Below are 25,000 nucleotides of genomic sequence, written 5' to 3'. Positions count from 1 at the left end.
CCTCTTCGGGAGCCACGCCTAACAGGGAGGGATGATGGAGATATAAGTGCATTGCTGTGTGCTTTCATGCCTGCCATAATCAACGCCGCTGATGAAGGGATTGTTAAGGGATTTGGAGCTATTTTATATTACCGCTGTAAGAGTGACTCGTTTTCCTTGGTGTGAGAGGGAGCCTGCATAGTTTCACGAGTGCACCACCGCCGCTAACGGAGTAGCATCAACATGAGGAAGTGAATTTATCTCTACACACTCCGGAACGAAAGACTGAGGGATCGCGTCTTGCTGGCCAGCGCAGAAAGCGGTAAGCCTGCTTCTCAATTACGCGACCTCATATTTTTTCGTATAATTTGCAAAGCGGTTAAGCGAAAGCAGACAGTTGCTTACAGGAGCAGGGGTAAGAGTTGGATTTTGGGACCAAAGACCTTTCCAACTGCTTTACTGAACAATGTTCAACATGTCTGAACGACGGGACGCTGCTGTGGACATTTTCAAAAATAAACACCCGGATGTATCCAATCCACCCTTGACTAATACCATCACAACAACTTTAAATCCTTTAATTTCTCAATTCCACAAGTTGGAAAAATTGTACGAACGTGAACTTCGTAAGTGGTGGGAGGGCACTTCACTGCAGGGCTATATTGAGGTACAGAGGGTGCCTCAAGGACTGAGAATTTTTACAGTCCCTGCTTATGAAAATCCGGACCCCCTACTGCTGGAAGCTTGGGCTACACATATAGCCAATTCATGCAAAGGCATGTTGGAAATTCTAGTCCAATTCACGTGGAGTGACCACGATAAGACTATTAAGGAAATTGAGGAACTAGAAGGCTTAATTTCACAAAACACGAACAAGGAGGAACAAGATCTCCTCAGAGCCAACATGAAGAAGAGACTCCAGAAATATGAAACCAAAATCAAATTAAGAAAACAAGAAAAATTTGACCGTGACGAAAGGGATTACGCTATGGGAAGAGTACTAACATTCTCAAAAAAGTATGATCAACCACGGAAAGATGTTGCCAGGAAAGATCAGATGCCTAAAGGTACCGAAGAAGTAAGAGTGGAAACTTCGGACTCCGATGTCACTGCCAGTGAGTTATCTGGGGATGAAACGACAGGGACAACCACTGCTCCCGAACCCCCAGTTAAGAAACCCCCTTTTCAGCAGGAGTTCAAGGTCATCCGAGAAAGTTGGCTAAGGGATGGCAAGAACAAACCCCCAGAAGCAGGAGACAAACCCGACGAGGGGGCTGGAAGGGGAAGAGGAAGAGGCAACGGCAACGTCAAGAGCAAACCAATTCCGAGGGTCACCAGGAGCCAGAGGAGGGGAAGATGGTAGGCCCTTCGGAACAACTCACCATAGTGAACCTTTCGGATAGACAACTAACTCCAGCAGAAGAGTCTGTTCTCAAGTTAGGATTGACTTTCTGTCCAAGTAAAAGCATGGAGTACACACAGACACGGATCGATCTGTTTAAATTTGTTCGCAAGATCAAACTGCACAAGTTTCATAAAGTCAAACCCACAGCTCAAGAAGCCAAGCATCTAAGACAGAATAAAAAGGACACGGATCTCCTAACTGTCAATGATCTCACTGCCTGTGAAGTATTACACAATTTGAGACTAGAAGGCAACATGGAAACGGAAACAACTGATAATACTCTCACCCAAAGACTGGCCAATGTTGATATTGAACAAACTGCACCTAAAAGTAATTTCAAGTTGGCTTCCAAGTTTGTTCCACAGACTGCGGTGGATTCGATCGACATTTTTTCCGATATAGTCACCAGGGATCTGATGACCATGAGAACCACTCAAGAAAATCGGAAGACTCGATTCAACACCACCAAGGAACAGCATGTAGCCATTAAGTCCATCATGGATGATGAAACCATAGTGTGCAAACCCTCCGACAAAGGAGGCAACATTGTTGTCATGTCCAGGACCAAATATGTGGCAGAGGCCATGCGGCAACTGCAGGATGTTTCCTGTTATGCCACAATAAAGAAACAAGATTACTTATCCAGCATAAATGATCTCTATGTTTTACTTAAGAAATGGCACGATAAACAGATGCTTGATCTGGATGAATATCTTTTTCTTAAGACCACCAACCCTGTGTTACCTTGTTTTTACCATCTCCCCAAGGTCCATAAGGACATTAGAGACCCCCCTGGGAGACCTATTATCTCCTCAATGGGAGGACTGACGGAGAACCTCTCCAAGTTTCTAGACCACCATCTGTTCAGTTCTGTGTTGTCTCTGAAATTATACATCAGGGACACTTCGGACTTTATAGAGAAGGTGGAACTTTTGAACTGGCAACCATCCTATATACTAATCACCCTGGACATAACAAGTTTGTATACTTGCATAGATCATGACCAGGGTCTCCTTGCCATAGAGTACTTCCTCAATAAGAGAGAGTTGAAATTTGCAATGCATAATAGGATGCTATTAGAATTAGTTGCATTCTGTTTACGCAATAACATGTTTCTCTTTCAGAATACCATATATCGCCAACTGACTGGTACGGCGATGGGTTCCTGCTTCGCCCCCAGCTACGCGAATTTATTCGTGGGCTGGTGGGAGGAGCAGGTAGCCTGGGCCCCCAGACTGTCCCCCTGGAATTCTAAGGTGATACTATGGAGCAGGTACATTGACGACCTGTTCCTGGTATGGAATGGTACTATTGAGGAAGCTAAACAGTATATTAATCTGCTCAATGACAATGAATTCCATTTGAAATTCACTGGGGACATCAATAAGGAAAAGGTAAATTACCTGGACCTGGAGGTGAGCATCAGGGATGGGCACATCTGCACTAATTTGTACCGCAAACCGACTGCCGGAAATAGCGTTTTACACGCGTCCAGTAGTCATCCCGGCAAATTAATTAACAACATCCCATATGGGGAGCTTTTGCGGTTAAAGCGCAATTGCAGCCAAGATGATTCCTTTGAGGAAGCAGCCAAGGAATGTATGGAGAGATTTGCGGTAAGAGGATACAGCCCCCATGTTCTAAAAGAGACCCTGAGGAAAGTTAGGAGCGTTTCTCGATCTAGTCTTTTCACTAAAAAAACAGTCTCCAGCACAGAAGGCAAATTTCGCATAATCACTTCCTACTCTGTGGACTCCCACAAATTGCGTGAGGTATTGGCTAAACATTGGCATATTCTAAAAGCAGACCCAATTATTGGCTCTGATATACCAAACATGCCATTAATTACATACAGGAAGGCGAGATCACTACGCGACCAAGTGGTCCATAGTTACCTTCGACCCATTGAGAAGCGACAGGGCACGCTGAAGGAAGCCCAGGGTTTCTTTCTGTGTGGAAAGTGCAAGGCCTGCTCCGCAAGTAAAAGAACCTTGCACTATGAGGTCCCAGGACATAACAGAGGGAAGAAGATCAGTAAATTCATGTCTTGTCACACTGATCATGCAGTTTATTGCCTAGTATGTCCTTGCATGTTGAGATATGTGGGAAGTACGATCAATCCTGTCAAATTGAGGATATTGGAGCACATGCGTGCAATAGCCAATAAGGATTTTACTTATCCTGTGGCACGCCACTTCTCCATTAAACACAACAGTGACAGGAACCTTTTGAGATATTTCTGTTTGGACAGAGTAGAAGTAAATCCTAGAGGGGGCAATAGGTTGCTTGCTTTAAGGAGACTCGAGTCCCGTTATATCATAGACTTAGAAACCAAAGCACCTAAGGGGTTGAACATGGGAGAAGAACTGGTTTCACACTTGGGTTGATAATGACGTGAAAGTGAAATATGTGAAATATGTAATCTGTATTAATATTGATTGGATGATGATTCATTCAGTATATTTTTAGATGGTTCTTTAAATCAAGTTGAGGCTCGGGGTGTATGATGTCACTCTTATTAACTTTTTGTTAATATTTGTATAATACATTGCTTGATACTTAGTTCCACCCCAAGTGGGCAGTCCTTATGGGCTGCCAATGCCGATCCACTGCAAGATTTTCCTGATCTTCCTGATGTATCTTTCATTGATGAATGATGTGATAGATAGGTTGAAGTTTCGGTCATCTTAACCCTGCAATACGAATATCAATGATTGTCTGTATTTAAGTGATGTGGGTAATTATTAGGATGATGAATTTGCCAATACACGGCTTAATTTATGGTGTAACACGCGTACAAGCAATGTTTGGTTATTTATTGTATTTGCACATTACAAGATGGCGCTCATGAGGCGTCTGTTTAGTCCCTCGTTTATGCCCATGACTTATGGGAAACATAGATAAGGATTCAGTTTTTGGTTGCACTGATGTAAATACTGACGAAGGGAGTTCCTTCTCCAGAAACGCGTCTATCGAAATAAACCTACCCCTGCTGAAAGCAACTGTCGTGCTTGGGAGTGCTTTTAGTCCTAATTAACCCGGCTGGGTATCTTTTTGGGATTTGGAGCTATTTTATATTACCGCGGACACCAACGCGGTCTAAAGCACCCGCTGTAAGAGTGACTCGTTTTCCTTGGTGTGAGAGGGAGCCTGCATATATATATATATATATATATATATATGTGAACAAGGCAGGTGTGCCGAAACACGTCATGCTGTTTCAATAAAAACCCTGAACTGGATGGCTGAAGCTGCTCCTGTGTCGGTGTCCGATTTTCGAGGCAAACATCGGGTGTGGTTAGAGTATATATATATATATTGTAGCAGGGTTTCTGTTCTCCCACAGAACTGTGCACAGAGGATTGGAACCTCAGCGAATTAGGGTGACCCAAAACTCACCTTAGTACCCAACAAACCCCTTACCGAGCTAGCTACAGTGTCTCATTGGTCATAACAAACTCCCAATGTTTAGACAAACCAGAACATGAGCTTATAATACCTCAGGTTACGTGGAACACATGAGCACTCTTTCGTTATACAATCATTTCAAACCAGAACGTGGAGTAAATGAGGACACGTGAACATTTGAAATATTTATTTACTAATGCCGTCTCCTCAGGCGCAGTATCTTAGATAATACAAGGAAACATATTATCAGAAGCAAAGTTATCAGCATAGTTACTAGTCCATAGAAAGCAAATGGTGACAGCATGTTAACATGCTGAAATGAATAAGAGTTAACAACACTTATTTCTCACCCTCCCTAACACACATATTATATTAATAGCTAAGAAGGTCTCTTTGGGTTTGAATTAGTGCGGGCCCATACCTCAGGATCCTAGAATGAAAAGATCACATCAGCATACACCAGCTCTCTCTGCATGCGAACAGCATCAAGTGTGGTTGTGTGCCTCAAGCAAAGCAATATAAAACCCGCCTAAAGGCCAAAGTTGGCAGAAGCTGCACTTATGTTATGTCTAAGAAGGCGCGAAGATCAGACCTCATAACAATTCAGTATCTTGTTGTTCCTGAAGCTTCAGCACTCCCTGTACAGACATAGTTTATTGAGCAAAGCTGATATCAGAGAAATAACATATTATTCTCATGTAAACCACAACGAACTATTAGGTTGAAAGCTAAATCAACAATTAAGTGTCGTGTGCAGAAGCAGCAAAAGGAAAAATGGCGTTTAAACATGTAATGTGCCTATGCTAACTTAACGCATTATAAAGATATATAGTAGCTATATGACACCCCCCCATGATCCGAGGACGGATAAGATAAGATAAGATAAGGGCAACTTCATGAAAGCAGAGTTCAAGAACCATGAACAACCTTATAAGTATAAAAAACTGCAGCAATCACATCAAAATATAAAAATGTCACAAGCACTCAAGCCAATAGGACGGGGAGGTGAAAAAATGCAAAAAGGTGGGGCATAATCATAAACCAAGAAGTCTTTTCAAGGCAAGACCGAATATGCAAAATATGCAGCTACAGCCTCCAACAGGAAATCACCGTCTTCATCCGAAAACAGTTGAGCCATCCAATTCAAAAGAGGAAAAGAGCAAACGTGTTCTCCCAACACTGGAGCCTCTATTACCATCAGAGGACAACTCAGAGGGTTTTCAAGAAAGCTCATTGGCAAGAAATCCTGCGCTGCTGTAAGAACGTTCCAAGGACCCATTAGTCCATGCATCGCTGCTAAGGCCATAATCCTGTCGCCAGTACAAACCAACTCGTGAGTAACGATGGGACTCATCAGCTGATTAAAGTCGACTTCAGGAGAAACTGGTCAGAGACACAAATCAATGGCCCAATCGAAGTCACAGCGTAGTGAAATACAGGCTGGACACAGGTGAAGTAGGAAAATCGAAACCATAATCCATATGCCGTGCTTAAAATCGCAAGTGGCAGCGTGCCATAATATTCAAGCATTCGGTCCCGAAACAGCGCTAGGAGTGGCTGGGCTGCTCCTTCCACACGTGGGGCATCCATATTTAAGGAAGCAAACAACCACAAGAACGGCTGCTGCTAGTGCCAGGATAACCGGGAATCCACCAAATAAACTCGAAAAAATGGAATGGAAGAAAGCAGGGATGACTCCAAAGATTTTTTCAAATGAAGTTACAAGACCACTGCTAACAGACTTAAAAAAATGCGCCAGCCCATTTGTGGAGGACGCGTTGAAGATAGAATGTACCATCTCGCTGAAATGCAACGGTAAATCAGTATTTAAAAGGGCCTGAACCTCTGTCCGGTTATTAGCTATGTGAAGAACAAAAGTTTCCCTAGCCAAACTCAAGGCCACTTCTTTCTGGGACAATAGAGCCCTTATTCTGCTCATGCCGCTGAATTCTGCTTTCAAGGTTGGGATGCGTGGCCAAATGGAAACCTCCCTATTTTCATGTGTGGGTGGGTACAGGACATTTCTGCAGCAAACGACACGCTCAGTTACGGTTACCACATAAGCTACCCCTTTAATCAACCCGCAACAATCTTCATTATTTAAAAGTAAATAACTTCCGTTTCCCAACAAGGTAAAAGTCGCGGCGATTGCAGGTACTGGAGTCCCGTTTAAAACACAGGCTAAATTAGGCCGGTCTTGGTTACAAGAGCCGTGCAATTGTATATGCCTACACATCAGCGAATGGTCTGGTGTTTCCGTACACTCCTCCCCATTCAGATAAACCTCCTGGCCGTCTCTCAAACATCTATAAGTGAAAGGAAGGGACCAGACTTCATGGAGAAATGCACTACCTATGGGCTCATAGCGACCTATGGCAACATATCGCATACAATTTGTAAATTTATACAGTGCAAAAGGCAAAGTTATTAAACCGTGGATAAGCCACGTTGCATCGTTGGCCTCTGCCACAGAAAAAGGCAAGGACTCCAATTTCTCAATATGTAACATAGAAAATGAAGCATCCCGCATGGAAAGCAAGCGCTGCTTGTCAGTCAAATTAAAGGGAGCAAAGAGAGAAGAAACATTCATGTAGGTCCATGGCACCTTGCCAGCCTTCAACGTTTGAAGGGTCCATGCAAATTGCATGACAGAACGTAATTGATTCTGACCATGGTACAACACAGACACATCATCATGCACAATATCCACTACAGAAGACACAATATTATCCAAAGTGTAAATGCGGGAAGAAAGCATGTTAATACTATTATCCACCACAGCAAGCACCTTTTCTAAATTCGCCTGATCTATAGCTCTAAGGCGTGTCGCAGCCTCAATCTGTGATGTCTTCCAGATTTCATTGTAAACAGCATATATCCATCTTTTTGATATACCACTAGCCGGGCCCTTTATGAAATCATTGAAATCCACATCATCATTCAGCTTTGCAAGATGTAATTTAACTGCAGACAATTGAGAATGCTTTAACCAATTCTGACATAATTTGCCCACAGAGTAAGTCGTGACAGAATGCTCGATTTCAAAACGTGGATCAGGTCTGACCTGTGTAAAGCCATCAGATAAACCCAGAAAACGGTACTGGCATGAATCGGCACTTCTGTGCCACATCAGCCGACCTTTTGGATCCATACTGGAAATGTTAGAAGATGAATTTAACAACAGGGTCTGCAAGCCCCTAATCGAATAATGAGTATAATTACTCCAGCCAGAATATTCCTCTAACTCAGGGATGGTAGGAGAATTCAATTTTTTAGAAGTAGCCAATCCAAAGCAAGTTGTCTGTGAAATAGAAGAATTCAAAAACAACATCTGATTCGGGATGAGACAAGCACGGTGCAAAGCCTCAGTGCCTTGTACCTGCCAGCTTTTAGAACCCCAAACTGATTTTAGGTCAATAGTATCCTTCCACAATTCATAGCCGCCAACAGCCAGCTGATCAAGAAAGGACTTCGAATACAATAATTTGGTATCGGTAAGACTAACCCTGGACATAGGCTTCTGTGTCATTTTGAAATAAAAGGACTCGGGATTGGACTGAACGAAGTCAGTAAAATAACTGTACTTTTTCAAAAAAGTACTCGAACTGCCTTGTTTAGGAGCTGGGCAATGCTCCCATTGTGTATAATTCACAGTATTCCTTCTGGACGCTGTTTTATGTAAGAAGTGATTGCCAAAATGTTGAAAGCAAAACAAATCACCATAATTAGCAGACTCTAAGTACGAATCTTCCGCATCAAAGGCAGCATAGTATTTTAAATCAGAAAACAAAGACTCTACGGCCTGAACATCCCAATCATCAGAACGTATGTTTTGTTTCACCACATCCCCCATGTTAACTCTAAGCACATTGGGGACATTAACAACCTCGGTAGGGCCATGAATTTGAAACCTAACGGCATCCCACACTATCCCATCAAGGACAGGCCAAGCAGTGATGTTAACAAATGTCAAGTATCTTTTCAATCTGTGTGCAGAATGCGATGAGGAAAGGGGGGCCAAAGTTCCATTTAGATGTCGAATGCATGTTCTTTCTTCGACATAGTGTCCATTCATAAGACGGAAAAAATAAAACACAAACCCAATTGACATAAAAAGGTAAATTGAAAAAAGCACCAGCCAAATATATGTCCAAGGCGGAATTAAAAAATGTTTTTTAAACAAGCTGGCATAAACTGCAAAACGTGAGGGTTTCCTCGAGGCATTGGAAACAGTGTCAAATGAAAATCTGGATTCTGTGGCCAAACGGGCTTTCAGGTCAGGCATGGAAAAGTCAGTGGGGTAAGTATAGTCTATTTCAGCAAGGTATGTACCGGGCAAAGTACTTAATAAAGGACTGGAAACAGCAGGCAACTCGATTGCCACTTCAGTTTCATGATTTGAAGCAGTGGGCAAAACTGAATTTCTCACAATGGAAGGACAGGAAACAGCCGGTGTCATGCTAAGAAGAATTGGCCACTCTGTGTATCTTGACATTGTCAATTGAGATAAACCTGTTTTCCTTACGACCAGGAAGTGGTGGTAAAATGACTGTTCTTGTGCCCTTCACTCCAAGTACTGAAACCGGAGCTCGATAGGAAGGACCAAATTCTTTCTTGTTGTCGATCTTCTCACGAACCAGTTCTCCAACTTGGGGTAGCCAGCCGACTACCGGGATCTGCAACGCAACATCCGACGTGGAGGGCAAATGTTCCTTTGCAAGACTGTCTCTGGTCTTTTGTAGATCCTGTAATACATTACAATGTTCATCTACGTCAAAGGTTGTGGCGCGAGCCACGCAGTCTAGACCGTCAAGGTCAGGGACGAACATCTTGATGCCAAAGAGCATTTCGTATGGCGTCCGCCCACCCAGAGACCTTCTAGGGAGATTATTAAGAGCACGCTGCATGCCATAGAGGTGCGCTAGCCAGTTTCTGCCAGTGCCTATAACTCGAGCTGTCAAAGATTGCTTTAAATCACGGTTCATTCGCTCCACTACACTATTACCCTCAGGCCTGTAGGGAGACGAAAACTTGACTTGGACCCCCATCGAATTCATGGCATCCTTATACGCCTTAGAGGCGAAAGCCGGACCCTGATCCGAATGGAAGGTACCACAGGCAAAAATCCCTACAAAGATGCGCAAATCTCTAATGACAGTCCGTGAATCAGCACTGCGATGGGGCCAGACCCACACAAAGCGTGTGCATGAATCAACTGCAACTAAGATTTACTTATACGCAGTATCAGATGAAAAAGGACCGCAGTGATCTAAATAAACACAACCTAGCGGTTTATTAGAAATGTACAACTGAGTCTGTGGCGGACACGCAGCAGTCGAAGGTTTAATCTGCTGACATATGTCACAAAGAAGGACATAATCACGCATCTGTTTGTACAGTCCCCGCCACCAGAAGCGTTGTTGTAATTGAGTTACAGTGGCCGAGACGCCCGCATGCGCAGACGCCACACCTTCATGAGCCGCTGTAATCAAGTCAGCCCTGCGATCCGAGTTGGGAATCAAACGCTCCCCAACATCAGGAATTTGTACAAAAGGAACCTTTTCGGGACTTAAGTGGTACGTGTACTTCGAAGGGAACCCCGTAGGATGTTTACCTCCCTTCTCAGTGGCAGCAACAGCCGCCAAGATGTCACTATCAATCTTACTTTTGGACCGTGTAACTGCTGCAACTAAGTATGTAGACACCTCTGATTTCGCTGCTTCATCAGCAAGCGAGTTACCGACAGCGTGGACTCCAACACGCTGGTGGCCAAGAGTATGAATAACAAAAACGAGCGGCAACATAGCCTTAAGCTCCACCACTCGAACCCAGATCATCTTATGTTTTATTGTGCTACCCTTGGAATCACGAAATTCATTCTGAATCCAAAAGAACAAGTTTTCATTGTAAGACTGGACACAGTAGAAAAAATCACTTACAATAAGAGTAGTAACACCAGGATCTGCGCACTCCAACGCTAGTAAGAGAGCACCAAGCTCTGCCAACTGTGCGGTGCAATCTCCCAGTGGCAACGTGTGCACTTCCCTGGAGATGAACTCATCATTCAACATAGCACCGACCACAATGGCGCATGCGGAAACGTAGGCATGTTTAGAGCCATGCGCAACCTGCGCCGAACCATCAGTGTAAATGATACAATGGAAGTCCTCCAAAGGTCGCATAGCCAGAGGAGAAGGATGAACAAACTCATACTGCAAGTACTCTTGCGACCGCAAGAGGCGTCAAAAATAAACGTGACATCCGTGGACGTCAAGGACGCAGCCCATTGAATCCACCGAGGGTGCAAAGCTTCTGAATTTGGTACACTGGCTTTCGTGACTGCCTCCAAATGAGGACAGGGTGTAACAACCAACATGCGTTTCCCCTGTGACAGAGCCCGTTCCTTAAGAATAGCCATCTGCACAGCTGTTAAAACCTTTTCCACAGTGGGAAACCGCATCTCAGCCGAAGTGTACAAGTGTGACTTGTAAGCAATAGGTACTGTGTCTCCTTCATTAAAAGTGAGGTACGTGAAACCCACTGTCCCCGGTATTATTCTTATCACCAGGTTGGTATGGTTATCACGAGTCAGTAAGAACTTAGAAGCGAGCAGATCAGCCTGCAAGGACTGCAAGATGGCTGAATGCTCAGGCAGCCCGCATGATTTGGAAAAATTTGGTTGTATCAAAGCATACAAAGGCTTGATACGCTGGGCATATTCCGGAATGTATGTCCTCCCAAAATTTAAAAAGCCCAGTAAAGACTGTAATTTTTTCAGTGTAGTTGGAGCGCGCAACTGTGCGCATTTCTCCAAGAAGTGAGGAGCCAAACCTCTACCTTCATTGTTGAGCTCATAGCCCAGAAACAACACTGTGTGCTCAGCAATGTGCGATTTTGCAAAGTTAAATTTGTAACCCATGTCTGGAAAGTTACAAATAATAGAATTCACACGACACAGATGCTCCCAAATTTCGTCGTCTGTGAGATATATGTCATCCACATACGAACAAGCATCCGGGTCGAGTGCCTCCAAAATAGAGACTATGCGTGCAGTAAATATACCAGGACTATTCTTATAGCCCATTGGGAGACGCCGGAATTGTTTTTGGACCCCAGCACATGTAAAACTGGTCCATTGGGAGCTAAAGCTGTCCAATCTGTGGGCATAGAAACCGTTGGATATGTCAAGCGTTGTTTTAAAACGCTTACGCACTAGACTATCCACTAGGGCAGAGCCGTGAGTATTCTGTACTGCACAGTTACGGCAATGCGAGTTCAAATGCCGGTAATCCAATACCAAACGATATGATCCGTCAGGCTTGGTCACAGTAAAAAGAGGATTATTCATCGGTGACACACACGTTTCAATAACCCCCTGATATTCTAATTGTTCAAGGATTTCCGCGACGGAAGCCTTTGCCTCACGCCGAATGGGATGTTGAGGTTGAGGCTGCGGCGGAGACCGCAACGGAATTTCGTGGAAAGGGGATAATTTGTCCCAACCACATTGGTTACGGTACAGAGCCGGTGCGAGAGCCCGAGCCCACTCTTCTGCAAAATGCTGCGCATGCTCTTTCGAGACAGTGTTCGCGAAACTGGGGAGGATCACCTCCTCCCCTCGCGGCGCCGCGAGCACAAAAGGTGGGGGCCAGTCAGCCTCCGAAAGCAAAATATCATACGTAGAAGACAGATTTTCCCAAAATACCCCTTTGACGGTACGCTGTATGTCACCTTCAATTAACAGGACAATTTCATAAAGTCTTTCAGGGGGAGCAAGCCTCGTATCGGCTGTTTCTATTACAACGTAGACATCAGTCGCTGTCACCCTCAGTAGTGGACGCAGCGCCTCTCTCACTATGGTAATCTCCGCCGCGCTGTCCAGCAAGGTCAGAGCCCACGTCAGATTCCGAAGCCGCGTTCTCACTATCTGTGGCATATCGATGCGCTGTTAAGGCCGCAACTTTTTTTTCTCGCAAACTGCGGTCTCTTTGGCGTAGAATCCTCCTGCTTCGCTGCGCCGTCTGTCTGGCGGGACTGGCCACGTCCTTGTTGGCCACCACGTCCCCTACTGCCTCCTCCTCCACCGGTCTTCGGGGCCCATGAGTCCTGAAAGGAACGAGGAGAGCGTTGTTCAGAAACCTGAAATCTATCAGGTGATTTAATCATCGCGCGATCGCGCAAATCATATACTCTTTCAGTTGGCGCAGGAACTTGTGGCGCAGGATATGAATCCTGAGTCTGCTGTTGTTGCTTCCCCTGTTTCTGTTTTTTAGGCCAATTCTGTTTATTGGACTTGGGCTGGACATCTGCTGTAGCAGACTGCCCCTGTGGTTGTTTTTTCTCCTTGACAGGAAAATATTTCAGACCTTTACTTGTGCGACCTATAGGTTTATATGCGGCCACAACAATCTTCGCTAACTGTCGGGGTTTTTCGGCATCGGGTAGAGCAGCCAAAGCATTCGACACCTGAAAGTTCACCGAATCTCCCTTTATATTGGAGAGGATGAGATCGCTAACAATCTCCAAAGAACCACACAGGCGCATACCCAATTCAACCGCTGCCTCCGGTCCGTGATCATCCTGAACACGCTTAACGATCGTAGGCAGTACGGACATTGACGGGGTGCCAAAACACCTCGTATAAACGGCCGCAAAAGTCTTTCCCCAACTTTCACAGTCAACGAGTTCAGGAGTTAAATCCTAAGGCAAAGTAATCGTCAACATTCTATGTTTATCAGCAGGAGTAGAATTCGGAAACACAGCCTCCAGTTGGTCAAATTTCTCGGCAAGCCAGAAAGGGAAATCATCTTTATCATCGGGACGCTTACCAAAAACCGAATTGACCATAACCGGATTAAGTCTTAAACCGCCATGTTCCGCCTGAACGGCCGGACCCCCCCGGGGGACCTCCCGGGAGATGACGACCAATGTATTGCACTAATGCACGAATCACGGCAATCGAGACAACATGCAGTCTGCGAATATCCACAAGGGGACAAGCGCCGTGATTCGGGTGCGGGGTGAATCCACCCAACGCAGGCCAATTTGTGCCTGGAATGGACAATGGACCCAACCTCGCAGCGGATAAAGAGTGGGGAAGGGCACCATCTAACCAAACGCGATGCTGCCAATGATCAATAGGTATTTCCAGTGCCCTGTACGGTGTATATTCAGCCGGTACAGGTGAGGGTGTGTAGGTGTGGAACACGTTAGAATTAGCGTCCACTTCCGGAAACGTTACCCACGAATAAAACAGTTCGAATGGGTACGCCGGATCCGCACACACCACCAAAATCACAGCCAAACCATCTAACGGGACTTGGTAAGCCTGTAAATGGTTGCGCACCGCAATGCGACTATGCTGCGGGATGACCACAGCCTGCGCCATGATTGCACTGAAATAACAGAAAAAACAAAGGAAACTTTGTAGCACAACTGGGTAGTAATTCAAAAGAAACCGTTTTAGATAGAATCAAGCTTGAAAAGACCTATTTAAAAAAATAGGTAGGTTTCACCGACACCACCGTTTTCCGGAAACGACAGTGAAGGGGTTAAGGTTTGAATGATATACTACTCAAGTGTCATGATATAAGTCCACCAACGTATGGGCGCCATGTAGCAGGGTTTCTGTTCTCCCACAGAACTGTGCACAGAGGATTGGAACCTCAGCGAATTAGGGTGACCCAAAACTCACCTTAATACCCAACAAACCCCTTACCGAGTTAGCTACAGTGTCTCATTGGTCATAACAAACTCCCAATGTTTAGACAAACCAGAACATGAGCTTACAATACCTCAGGTTACGTGGAACACATAAGTACTCTTTCGTTATACAATCATTTCAAACCAGAACGTGGAGTAAATGAGGACACGTGAACATTTGAAATATTTATTTACTAATGCCGTCTCCTCAGGCGCAGTATCTTAGATAATACAAGGAAACATATTATCAGAAGCAAAGTTATCAGCATAGTCCATAGAAATCAAATGGTGACAGCATGTTAACATGCTGAAATGAATAAGAGTTAACAACACTTATTTCTCACCCTAACACACATATTATATTAATAGCTAAGAAGGTCTCTTTGGGTTTGAATTAGGGCGGGCCCATACCTCAAGATCCTAGAATGAAGAGATTACATCAGCATACACCAGCTCTCTCTGCATGCGAACAGCATCAAGTGTGTTTGTGTGCCTCAAGCAAAGCAATATAAAACCCGCCTAAAGGCCAAAGTTGGCAGAAGCTGCACTTATGTTATGTCTAAGAAGGCGCGAAGATCAGACCTCATAACAATTCAGTATCTTGTTGTTCCTGAAGCTTCAGCACTCCCTGTACAGACATAGTTTATTGAGCAAAGCTGATATCAGAGAAATAACATATTATTCTCATGTAAACCACAACGAACTACTAGGTTGAAAGCTAAATCAACAATTAAGTGTCGTGTGCAGAAGCAGCAAAAGGAAAAATGGCGTTTAAACATGTAATGTGCCGATGCTAACTTAACGCATTATAAAGATATATAGTAGCTATATGACAATAAGTGTGAATATATATATATATATATATATATATATATATATATATATATATATATATATATATATATATATATATATATATATATATATATATATATATATATATATATATATCACCTTTGGTGACCCCAATACTATACCTCATTCCAAAGGTCCAGAAATGCCCAGAATCCCCCTGGCAGACCGATAATATCAGCCAAAGGGGGTTTATTTGAGACCACCTCATGATATATTGATCACTTCCTCCAAGAACATGTTCGAAACCTACCATCTTTCAAAATGGACACAGGTGATCTCTTACGTAGGATATATGACATGGTGCGGGATGACTCCTATGTCTTAATGACTATGGATTTTGCTGCACTGTATATCAGAATTTCACATCAAGATGGTGTTAGAGCTTTTAAGCACTATTTAGATACTAGACCATACACCTTCACCAACACACACTGATGCTTGTCGAAATGACTCAATGGTGCCTACAGAATAATTTCTTCCTATTCGGGCAAGAAACATATGGACAGATCAGGGGAATGGCTATGGGCACTTGCTTCACCCCCAGGTATGCTAATCTGCATGTGGGCTGGTGGGAGGAGCAGGTGCTCGCGGTCAACTATGCCCAGGAATGGTCCGCAAACATAATCCTTTGGACTCGATTTATAGACAACCTGTTTATTCTATGGAAGGGCACACCAGAAACAGCTAGATTGTTTGCGGCCAAGCTAAAAAACAAAAACCCCAATCTCTCCTTTACAACAAACATAAGCACCATAGAGGTACATTTTTTAGACCTAGTCATATATGTGAAAGGCAATGAAATACACACAAAAACATTTAGAAAGCCCACAGCAGGGAATTCTATACTAAATGCAAGTACCTTTCACCCCAAAAAACTGAAAAACAGCATCCGCTATGCGGAGAATCTCCCGCATGAGATGCAATTGTAGCAATGTAAACACACTAAAAGGGGTACAGGTGGAGCTTAATGAGAGATTCCGAGCATGAGGATATAGTAAGAAAGTTTTGGATACAGCCAAGGAGAAAGCAAATTCTAAAAAGAGGGATAAACTACTGTTCAAGACAAGGAAGACGAAGCCAGTTGAAGTTGGTTTTGTTCAAATGAGATTGATCACAAGGTACTCAGTCTACCATCAGAAACTCAGGGGAATTTTATCCAAACATTGGAAACTCATTAAGGGTGATCCAGTTACTGGCCAAAATGCACCCAGAAACCCCCTATTGACCTTTAGATGGGCAAAATCTATGTGAAATGAATTGGTAGTGAGTAGCTCAAAAAAGAATCGAGGGTAAACATGGCTATGGGGAAGTCTGGGGTTCCAACAATGCCACTGATGCAAAGCCTGCCGAAATGGGAAAAACACCAGGGAAATTGAGACTCCTCTATTAAATACCCCAGTGATCATTCATAAAGCCTACCATTGCAGGAGTGATTTTATGGTATGTTTTCCAATGCTCGTGTCAAAAATATAGGTACGAACCACAATCCACATGGTTCATGTTAGAATATTACAGCACTTAAGAGCCATAGCCAAGGAAGACAAGAGCTACCCAGTGTCCGCCATATCCATGTGACACAAGGATATAATGCAATGACATAATGCAAATTAATTGGTCTATTTCGTCATAGACTCAATCCCAATAAATTCCAGAGGAGGTAACATGGAGCTCCAGCTTAGGAGATTAGAATGCAGCTTTATAGTAGTCCTAAACAGTAATATTCTGAATGGTTTGAATTCAGACAAAGATTTATTTGTTCATCTGTAAAATATTCTTCTGAAGGAGGTCTCTAAAAATAATGTTTTAGGCTGAAAAGAATGAGAAATTATGTGCTCATGAAGATAAAAAATTGGGATATAAATGGTCTTTTGGTGAATGAAATACAAAGTGAGTGCCCACTAAGGGGTAAAATCCAATAGAGTGAGAGGTATGAATGCCAATTATGGTGCTGATAAATTACCCACTTAGCGAATTATATATATGATTTAAAAAAAGCAACCTGGGATGGGATCCTTCTAGATAAGGTTTCTGAACATGCCTCAGATTTGTGAAGTGTATTTTTTTATGTTTTTTTATGGCATGGTTTATGGTAGTTGTAAAACTCACCCACCTGGGATTTCCTAATCATATTCTTAATCATGTTCTAATGTTCCTAAACACAGAACACATAACCACTAGAGATCAAAATGCATTCTAGAATAAAAGTACCTAATGTGCTAAGGAAGTGAAATATATTTACAGTTCTGTACAGAATTTTGTTTTTGTAGACTTCTGTTGCAGAGAGGTCTACAAAGGCAAAATTACTGTGCATAACGAAATGTAATTTATTTTATATTGTATATTTAATGTGACCCAAAAGAGGAGTATATTGCAATTGCACATGTATACAACCTGCACGGGGCACTTTATTTATTGTTTCTCTTCTGGTAGGAGAGTGGAGAAAAGTGGGGTGTTTCTTTTCTGTCCAGGTCGTCGTGCGTGGTAACCATGATAGTATAAAGCATAAGCTTAATTGCATCACGTTATGTGAGCAAGGTGGTTTTACCACCGAAATGTGTCAGAGCCTTCTATTAAATAAATTCTGGAAACCTGATTGCAGTCCTGTCGGTGCCTGTCTTTTGAATAGTGCAACCGGAGTGGAAGAGGATATATATGTGTGTATATATATATATATATATATATAGATATATATATATATATATATATATATATATACATATATATATATATATATATTCACTGAAAAAACCATAGGTTATAGACCATATATAGTTAGGAATTAGCATTTACAAAACCTTGAAAATTCACTGAAAAAACCATAGGTTATAGACCATATATAGTTAGGAATTAGCATTTAAAAAACCTTATTTTACTCACACAAAACCATTGAAATTCCATATATAGTTAGTTGCACTAACTATATATCGCGCACCTGCAATCCACTGCTGATCATGTCACATATTACATCATTCATGACATGGTCAGTGACATCACTGATGACATCACTGATGACATCTCAAATGACATCACTGATGACATCACTGATGACATCTCATTTGACATCATTCTTGTGCTAATACGATAAACCTCTTCAGACTCTAATATAACCTTAGATACACTCAGTGTATACAGACACTCACACACTTCCACTCATCCATGGAGTTACTCACACACCCAGTCAGTCATGCAAAGAAACAATCTCATCTCCATTTCTTCAACTATACAGTTAAACACACCTTACTTATTGAAACATATACTAACACATATTTACTCTCTTATACAATCCCTGATACAAGTTCACAATGATCGATACAACCACTCACTCATTCGGTGGCTCTCATGCACAGTTATTTATATATGCCAACTCTCACATGTACTGTGTTTTACATATGTACTTACTATGACATGTAGCATTGAGATATCCATTCACTCATCAATACACTCATGCACACAGTCAACTGCCCATGTAGCTGTTTCCACATGCACTCTTGAACTCATACACCTAGTGAATAAACTGTTCACACATCTATGCATAGAGTCACACACCTTCCAGCCACCCCCACACAAACTCAATCTCCCATAGAAATACTTGGGCAAGCAATTAATAACACATATAGCCTCTCGTATAGCTAATGATCAACACATGCAGCAGTTTACAGAACAACAGACATAATGATGCACAAATTAAGACAGTTTAGTCACTAACCCATGCATTCAGTGAGACACATTTAATCACTCACTCATACAGTCAGTCACGCACCTACTAAATCCTTCATCCAGACACTTATACATCCACTCATTCTTCAATATGTAAGATATATTTTAACTTTACAGAAACATACAGTCACTGGATGTTGTCATCAGTGATGTCATCAGTGATGTCATTTGAGATGTCATCAGTGATGTCATCAGTGATGTCACTGACCATGTCATGAATGATGTAATATGTGACATGATCAGCAGTGGATTGCAGGTGCGCGATATATAGTTAGTGCAACTAACTATATATGGAATTTCAATGGTTTTGTGTGAGTAAAATAAGGTTTTTTAAATGCTAATTCCTAACTATATATGGTCTATAACCTATGGTTTTTTCAGTGAATTTTCAAGGTTTTGTAAATGCTAATTCCTAACTATATATGGTCTATAACCTATGGTTTTTTCAGTGAATTTCAATGGTTTTTTAATAGCAAATATCATAAGCTGTCGAATGTCAAGTACGTGGTAAGTGAAAACATTTTCGTGTTTATGCACACTGATCTGCTTTGAATGGTGCCCCCCCCCCTCATTTCTATTAGGAGTACTCTCTCTTTGCAGATAGTGAAAGGTAGTTAACGCAGGCCTTTGCCCCCGTTGTAATCCGTCGTGCCTGCTTCTCTCTCCATTTGATTGATTGTTATCCAAGTATTTACTGTTTTAGAATTAGTTCTCTTTGGTTCATTCTCTATTTACAAACAAACACAGAGTCGCAATACTCTGTTTAGTCTTTGCAGATAACGAAAAATCGTGTAAAAAAAAAGAAAAGGAATCGAGCAAAATCAGTAGGCCACTAATGGGATCTCTTTTTGACCTCGCTAAAATAGAAACATTAGGAACAACACCTCATGACAAATACAAAACTAGTGAGATGAACTGAACTCCACACAATGATGGCTGCAAAACAGCTCGGCTCCGCCACCCACCCCGCCCAAAATAACGATAAAGAGCGGCTGCCATGATTGGTTGCGGAATGGCCACGACGGAGCTACGAAATGATGCTGCTCTCATGCTAACCCCAGCTTCAGTCTGAAACATCCAGAAACACTGTAGACTACCAATTCGATCAGTTCCGGTAGCGCCCCAATGTAACCCGGTAGAGAAGAACTAGCCCTCCCCTCTTTCACTGATGGTTCTTGTTGCCTGTCCCTTCTGTTCTCATTTAACAGAACTATTTAGCCTGCTGAAAGGGGTTGTGTTCCGACCGCTGGTTGGTGGAGACATTTTGACTATATTCTGGACCTGCGTTGTCGCGTAATGCGTCATATGACGCGCCGCGTTAGCGCATCCGGAAGTCATCCGGGGCGCGCAGCGCGTAACGTAAGCATAACAAGTCATGTGACTTGTTAATAAAACTTTTCATTGGTTCATTTTACTTTTCTTATTGTAATGATGAAAGGCTTGCTCATATGACCTAAAAATTACGCTTTTCATTACTTCCGAACATTATTTTTTCTTAAATATATGTTATAATGTTCCAGGCTAATGTACTTTCCCGGAAATTTTACAACTGTCCTGCAAGTAAAATATATTCTTTTTTCGAGAAAAAGAGCGTTTCTTCGTCCCATGATGGAGCCGTTGAGCAAAAGAGGGTCGACCTGCTGTCTTAGTCGCCGATACGCCTGAATATGAGATTCTTATCGATCACTTTATGTTGCAGGAATAGAAAACACAACAGCCCTTGACCATTTATCTTTACTGCGTTCCTTCGTATTATACCTTTTACCCTTCATGTAATTGGTCTGCTTTATTTCACTTGCCTTTTAATGATTCTAAAACAGTGACTATTATTACAAACTTTACCAATGTATATACTACTACCATGTTTTCTTTTAAAAACCTTTATTGTGAAAATTTCATTATACAAATACGAGCCTATAACCACGTGGGCCGGCCACGGAGCAAACTGTAATCGTATGTGATGAGTAGACATTTACACTGTAGAGGAACGTAACGGGCGGGCCATTAGGTTGCAAGAACTAAGGTGTCTAACAGTTACGGAATCGGTGGACGTACATTTTATAATTAAAATACGACAGGGCCAGTTACAATAAAATTATCTAGATATACATTTGCGGGCAAGTACCATGGGTGACGTTAATTCGAACTTTCAACAGTACAGTAATCAATAACACATCAGAACTTAATATCAATAGGGATGTCGAAATATTCAATCAATTCTCGTCCCCGCCCGCCATGTGCTTCAAAACTGCATACGTATCTCGTGATTTCAAGGTTCTGCAACCAGTACACAACAAGGAGTTACGAGTCCCATTTATTCCGGCGCCATTTTGGGCGAGGACGGGCAGGTCCAGGATATAGTCAAAATGTCTCTACCAACCATCGACTATGATGATGTTCATATGCTGTATTTATTAGAGTAACACTCATCTGCCCACATGAAATTAATTTACCACAATCTAAACATGTCATTTTAATCTTTCCAAAGTTCTTCTAAATATTTGGGACCGTTTCCCTTGCCTCTGAAGCTCTCAGTGCCACTTCTTTGATGAATGTACTAGCAGGTCAGGGGTTCTCCTCCAAATCTCTCTTTTATGCAGCACTATAATTAATTGGTGCCACCTCTCCATATGACGATGCATGGTATAGTTACCACAACTATATATTTTTTCGGTTCCTCTGGAGAGTTCATCGTGGCAGATGAAGCGTGTAACATACCGGGCATTTACCTTTTTTTGCATGTACAGGAAAGGAAAAAAAAATCGAGCGTTCGAGTTCTTAGGTGTCCCAGGGCCATTTTAGTGGACCAGGCCCAAATCCAAAGAACAGCTATCTCACAGGCTAATGGGGCGACCCACGCCGAGTTTCAGCATTGTAGGATGACCACACAAGTACAGCAACTTGCTAGACATCACCTCGGTGCCATCCGGATCTCGGCGCCCCACTGCAGATGAAGTGCCTCTCAACTATGAAACCACCAGAAAACGCTTGAGTCAGCTTTGTGTGAAGCCGCCATTTTGATTCAATCAATAGCGTCCCCCTGCACACATTCAGGGACCTGGTCGTGTCTTCAGGTCAAACGAATTTGGGACAAGATGCAGAAAGGAAAAGGAAAAAAGTTCCGCCGGACCCCGGGAGGTGGCCGCCTATGTCATGGGCGATCTTAGGCCACACCAGGGCAATAGTGAAGCTGCAGCAGGTGCAAATAAGCTTCAGACAGTGTTACAAGCGCTGCTCAGAACTCTCAACTATGACACCACCTCGGTGCCATCCGGATCTTGGCGCCTTGTGCTGGTTCCGGCCTATTCACACATCGGTCCGCTACTGACGCCACCTCACAGGCCAACGGGGCACCCCACGCCGACTTTCGGCGCAGCATTGTAGGATGGCCACACCAGTGCGGCAAATTGCTGGACACCACCTCGGTGCCATCCAGATCTCGGCGCGTTGTGCTGCCTTCGGCCTATTCGCCACAAGTGCGCACGCAACTCAGCTGCATAGCGAGTGAAACACCAAGGGGCGCCCCACTGCAGCCGAGGAACCTCCATCTTGGGGGCGACGCACAGCATCACATTGCTTTCCAATGCAGTCAGATCCTCAAACAGCCCCCACTGACTGACGCGAACTCACAGGCCAACGGGGCGCCCCACGCCGACTTTCGGCGCAGCATTGTAGGATGGCCACACCAGTGCGGCAAGTTGCTGGACACCACCTCGGTGCCATCCGGATCTTGGCGCGTTGTGCTGCCTTTGGCCCCATTCGCACATCAGTCCGCTACTGACGCCATCTCACAGGCTAATGGGGCGCCCCACGCCGACTTTCAGCATTGTAGGATGACCACACCAGTACAGCAACTTGCTAGACATCACCTCGGTGCCATCCGGATCTCGGCGCCCCACTGCAGATGAAGTGCCTCTCAACTATGAAACCACCACTGTGACATCCGGATCTTGGCGCGTTGTGCTGCCTTCGGCCTATTCGCACATCGGTCCGCTACTGACGCCATCTCACAGGCTAATGGGGCGACCCACGCCGAGTTTCAGCATTGTAGGATGACCACACCAACTTGCTAGACATCACCTCGGTGCCATCCGAATCTTGGCATCTCAACGCCTAGTGGTATCTTCCATACAGAAAATATTGTTACGCTACCTTTGGCCCCATTCGCACATCAGTCCGCAACTTAGACATCACCTCGGTGCCATCCGGATCTTGGCATCTCAGCGCCTTGTGGTGTCTTCTCGTCAGAAAATATTGTTGCGCTGCCTTTGGCCCCATTCGCACATCAGTCCGCTACTGACACCATCTCACAGGCCAACAGGGCGCCCCACGCCGACTTTCAGCATTGTAGGATGGCCACACCAGTGCGGCAACTTACTAGACACCACCTCGGTGCCATCCGGATCTTGGCGCGTTGTGCTGCCTTCGGCCTATTCGCACATCGGTCCGCTACTGACGCAAACTCACAGGCCAACGGGGCGCCCCACGCCGACTTTCAACATTGTAGGATGGCCACACCAGTGCTGCAACTTGCTGGACACCACCTCGGTGCCATCCGGATCTTGGCGCGTTGTGCTGCCTTCGGCCTATTCGCACATCGGTCCGCTACTGACGCCGCCTCACGTGCCAACGTATTTTCTCCGCATTTTATACCCTATGCCGCATAACAGGTCATGTGACTTGTTTATAAAACTTTTCATTGGTTCATTTTACTTTTGGTTTCCTAATGATGGAAGGCTTGATCATATGACCTAAAAACAACACTTTTCATTGGATGAAAACTTTTTTTTTTTCCAAACGATGAAAGCCCCACCTTGTTTCTGGATGTTTCAGACTGAAGCTGGCGTCAGCATGAGAGCACCACCATCTCGTAGCTCCGTCGTAGTCATTCCGCGAGCAATCATGGCAGCCGCTCCCCACCAGAAGCCTGCAGGAGTCGGGGCCCCCAAAACTTTTGATGAATTCTCAAGGCGGAGGGGACGCTTTCGAGAATGGGGTCCAAGACCTAGCAGACAAGCGTCCGATTTCCAAGGTGTCCCAGGGCCATTTCAGTGGACCAGGCCCAAAAAGGAAAGAGCCTGCCGCCATTTTGAGAGTCCTGTGACAGCCGCCTATCGCTGCACCGCAAGAGTGGGCGCAACTCAGCTGAATTGCGGCTTTTGACACAGTGGACCAAAAACGGACGGAATGGCAACTGAAACGGTAAAGGGGCGCCCCACTACAACAGATGACACTCCACCTGGAGAGGCCCGTTCACGCCGCCTCCCCCGGGGCGCCCCACGCCGTTATTCGGAGCAGCATTGTAGGATACCAAAACCAGTGCGGCAACTTACTGGACATCACCTTGGTGCCATCGTTCTGCTGCCTTGGAACTATTCGCACAACAGTTTGCTACTGAAGACCCACCCCCCGCGACGCCCCACGCCGTTATTTGCTGGGTGGCAACTTACTAGACATCACTTTCGTGTCATCTAGATTTCAGCGCGTTCTGCTGCCTTGGAACTATTCGCACAACAGTTTGCTACTGATGACCCGCCCCACGCCGGAAATCTGGACGTTGTGCTGCGTTGGGACTATTCGCACAGCCGACCGCTACTTCGTTGTTTTTCCCTAAAAATGTTTATATGTTATTACTATTTTTGTTTTCTTGTATATATTTATAAATTATTAAAGTTTTATAATCTTACTACTTTGTCGGAGTGCTATATATTTTTAATGTGACACATAATTGTAAAAACTTTGATGTACAAAGAGTCATCCCTGGAATCTTCCGCTTCACGCTCGGTCCCCTCCCCAATCACAATACAGGATGGTTTTCAGATAATAGCAACGCTTCTGCTGTGACGGATCTCATCGAGTGTGGGCCTTGATCTACTATAACTCCTTTGAAGAGGGGTGAATCTTTACAGCTGTGGCCATAAACTACATCTGCAG

Source organism: Lissotriton helveticus, chromosome 3_1, assembly GCF_964261635.1.
Source record: "Lissotriton helveticus chromosome 3_1, aLisHel1.1, whole genome shotgun sequence".
In the NCBI taxonomy this organism is placed as follows: domain Eukaryota; kingdom Metazoa; phylum Chordata; class Amphibia; order Caudata; family Salamandridae; genus Lissotriton; species Lissotriton helveticus.
This window is presented reverse-complemented; position numbering follows the sequence as displayed.